The sequence below is a fragment of the Micropterus dolomieu genome, linkage group LG18 (genome assembly GCF_021292245.1).
Source record: "Micropterus dolomieu isolate WLL.071019.BEF.003 ecotype Adirondacks linkage group LG18, ASM2129224v1, whole genome shotgun sequence".
In the NCBI taxonomy this organism is placed as follows: domain Eukaryota; kingdom Metazoa; phylum Chordata; class Actinopteri; order Centrarchiformes; family Centrarchidae; genus Micropterus; species Micropterus dolomieu.
In genome coordinates, this window is record NC_060167.1 from 1,061,611 (window position 1) to 1,065,514 (window position 3,904).

General features: G+C 40.1%; 1 protein-coding gene across 10 annotated transcripts in view; it reads right to left on the reverse strand.

The window, feature by feature from the left end:
- dag1 (dystroglycan 1) overlaps window positions 1-3,904 on the reverse strand; it is a 128,605-nt gene that overhangs the window by 52,762 nt on the left and 71,939 nt on the right. The gene's annotated exons all lie outside the window — the stretch shown is intronic.

The following is a 3,904-nucleotide window of genomic DNA, read 5'->3' on the forward strand; positions in this document are numbered from 1 at the left end:
CCCCCCCCCCCCCCGCTTTATGTTAAAAGCCTTCAGAATAAGCAGCAACAACAAATGTCGGATAAAAGTTTGTCTGCACAATAACAAAACATGCAGTTAAGATGTAGAGCAAACAAATGTGCGTCTTCTAAAAAACAGTAACTCCTGCATTATATTCTGTTCTACTTTTAGATTTTCAATTGTCACCTGAAGTTTGTGTTTCCATCTAAATGAAGGTGTGATACCTGTGTACAGGTGAAGTGTTAGCACGCCTCCATGTTTGTAGTTCTTCTGTTTATCTAATGAGCTCAAGTACCAAAGTTAAAAACAGCGTTTACGCCACAAAAACAGACATTTTCAGACCTAAAATTAACAATTAAATGAAGGAGGTTTTGTTCATTATTTCTGCCTTCATTAATATTACAGATAATATATATATTTTAATTTATTTTATTTAAAAAGGGGCAGCGTACAGTAAAACAGAAACGTTACCATTTGATGCACTGTACCAGATTATAGCTTCAAGCTAATTCACATCTGCAGTCCCTTTGGCAGGTCAGGGTTAATAACATTACAATAATAAATACATTTGCTAAGGCTGACACGACCCCGAGCCACATCGCTCAGCCCCGGCACAAACCAACAGCACACAAAGTTACACAAACACTCAGAAACCAATCAATTAAATTAAAAGCAGGTCAAAAATCTCCAATAAAATATCTGGATCAGTGATTTCAGAGCTGAGAACTAATTAAGCTTCTGAGGGTGCATTAACAGGCTGTTTACTGTAGACATGTGTTTCAGTTCCTCCCACTGCTGCTATGTATTGTGTGGGGGGGGGGCTCCAACCTTGTGTTGTGGAATGACTAATAAACCTTGAACGTCAAGACTTTGTGTTTTGGAACAGCCGGACAAAAAGATAACCGAGTAAGAGGGAAAGCAGCGTCTCTGTAAAGTAAAAGCCTTATTTATTTGCCTGACTTAGCGTTTCTTTGCTCATATTGACTTTATGGACACCTGGAGTGGTTTTATATGCGCTTGTTCATTTCAGCACTGTGGGGATTAAGGTTTGATTGGATATAAAAGCTCAACTAAGTGTTCTATGAATTCACAAAACCATCCTTTGTCTGAGGTTAAAGCCTCGTGGTGGGTGTTTTTTGTCTTTCTGAGGTTCACTATCAGCTCTCCAGACCGGCGTAACGAGCACAGGTTTGCACATGCCGCCGTCCACATTGATTTTGCTCCCTCTGCCGAGCCAAAGTCCCGCTGAAGGCAGCATTCAGGAAGCGGAGCTTCGAGTGGAAGGTCACCGGCCCGCATCTCAGACACGCTCATGAACAGGCAATGAAAACAGCTGAGCAGCTACGAGCGAGCCACTCCAAACGGTTGTGGCGAAGGTGGAGATGTGTGACTGTGCAATATGTAATAGTGTGAAGTAGGGTGATGGTAAATGGTGAACGGACTGCATTTATATAGCGCCTTTATCCCAAGAGCACTTTACAACGCTTCACCCCCCCGCACACAAACACAGATTCGTTTACAGCGACGGCAGCAGAGCGACCTGCTCACCAGGTACTGAGGTACACATTTGAGGTACTTGTATACTTTACTTGAATATTTTCTCCTTCTACTCCATCACAGAGGGATTTATTGCACGTTTTACTTTCACTACATTTATCTGACCGCTTCAGTTACTTTACAAAGTCAGATTTTTACACAAAAAACACATGAAGAGTTTATAAATTAGGATGTTTACTTATAAATTAAACTCCAACAGTTTATACAAGTAAATATGACAGGATTATTAGACTGACGGAAAATTTATTTGCAACCATTTTGATCTTTTAAGTGAATTTCCATATGAAACGTTTCAGGGTTCCTTTTCTTTGAATGTATTAATAATTTGAACGTTTGTTAATAATGTTGAGGTTTGGACTGTTGGTCACACCAAACAAAGCACTATGAAGGCGTGTCTTTGGGCTCTGGGTAACTGTGACGGCAAACAAATAAGCAGCAGATGAATTCATAAGGGAAATAAGTATTAGCTGCAGTCTGATACTAAACTGTTCAAAACGAGCTCCAGCTCAACAGCTACAGCAGTAAAATCCTGCTTTTACATGAATGCATGAGGAATAACACTCTCATGATATAATATGTAATAGTACAACAGTCACAGAGGACATTTTACTGCATTGAACATTTTTACTTTTAATACTTTAAGTACATTTTGCTGATTATACTTACATAATTTTAATTCAGCAAACATTTTCAGTGCAGTACTTGTAACAGAGTACTTTTACAGTATGGTATTAGAACTTTTACAAGAATCAAACCGAAAGCGCTGCGCTCTGGAGTAGAAACATTTCTCTTAAATAACCGTTAACCTTTGTCGACCGTTTTAAGATTCAGCGAGCAGGTCAGGTGGTTTGAGAGAGACCCGTCGGTGCAGATGTTATCCTTGTGTCAACTACAGTTAAGTGTCTGGCTGTCTTTAATTTGATTCAGCTTTGTTCTGTCACAGAGTCTCTTGTACAAGATGAGTGTAGGTGTCACTTTTTAAATAATGTACGTCTCATTTCAGAAGCGCTGAAATGAGAAACATGAATCCGCTCATTAAATCCGTTTCATCTCATTTAAGGATGAGAACAACAGTGAACCCGCCGCGACTGCTCGATGATCTTATGTGAAAGAGAGGAGGTAAGTAGGAAAAGAAAGAGTGAAGCAGCGCTGACAATGTACAGAATCTAAAGCACCCGCTGAAGTGAAGTGGAAAGACCGGGGAGAGAGTGATATGATTGAGGGGGAAGAGGGGTGAAGCATATCTTGGAAATTGTTGGTATTTTGTCCCAGAACTAGGCCATCTCTGAGAGTGTTTTCATAACTGACAGCAATCACTGTCCCTATTGTGAAGGAAAAAAATGTCCATGACTCTGGGGTTGAGTCAGATAATTGAAAAGTTATTGTTAGATGTCACAAACCAAAAAAAAATAAAAAGACAAAATTGACCAATTGACAACTTCGTCCTAAATTTTTGACAAAAAGCCCAGATGTCTGTGGCGGTCCAAGGTTTCTGTGGGACACGGGGGCATGTAAGTGATAAGTTAAAGGACTGGTTGTATAAACTGAGTGGACTTTAACGAAGAGCTGGTCTTCAAAGTTTAGATAAAAGTCATGCAAAAAAAAAAGAAGCATTTTCAAAGAGTGGGAGGAAGCAAAAATCCAAGCAAATGTATTATTTACCTTAAAATCTTTTCACAGTTCAAGAAGAAGAAAGCACACATGAATAGATCTCTGCAGGAGGTCGTCTGAGCTGGATGCAGATTTAGCTAAGTCCCACATAAATACCGATAATCAACTTATAAGACACAAACGTGCCTACGCTGGACGAGACGAAAAAAAGAGCAGATCTCCGTAATAATGCTGCAAAAATGTAATTATGTAACGTTAGCTTCATTTATAGGAAGTAACGTTAAATAGCTGCATGTCATTACGACATACTTGTTTGGATCATTACAAATACTTTGCTTTAAAGAGGTGTTATTCTGCTTTTTGGCTTTTTCCCTCTCCTTTATTGAGTTTATACCTTTTTTGTGCTGCAACAGGTTTGCAAAGTGAAACAGCCCAAAGGGAGTTCCCATCTCCCACAGAAAACTCTGCTCTGAACTGAAAACAGCTCGTTTGTAGTCCAGCCGCTTCCCTTTCATCCCTGTGACATAAAGTTGTTCCTGTGATGTAGAGACAGAGCTCAGTTAAAACTTTATGGATACAGATTAATAACTCTTAGTTGCCGGTGGGCAACACGTACGGCTGAACCCGAGCCGTTTACCGGCTTCTCGCCGACCCGCCCTTCTCTGCTTCTGATTGGCTAGTAGTCCTTAACTAGGAACTGAGCATGTGCAACTCCCAACAAAGATCATTTAGAGAC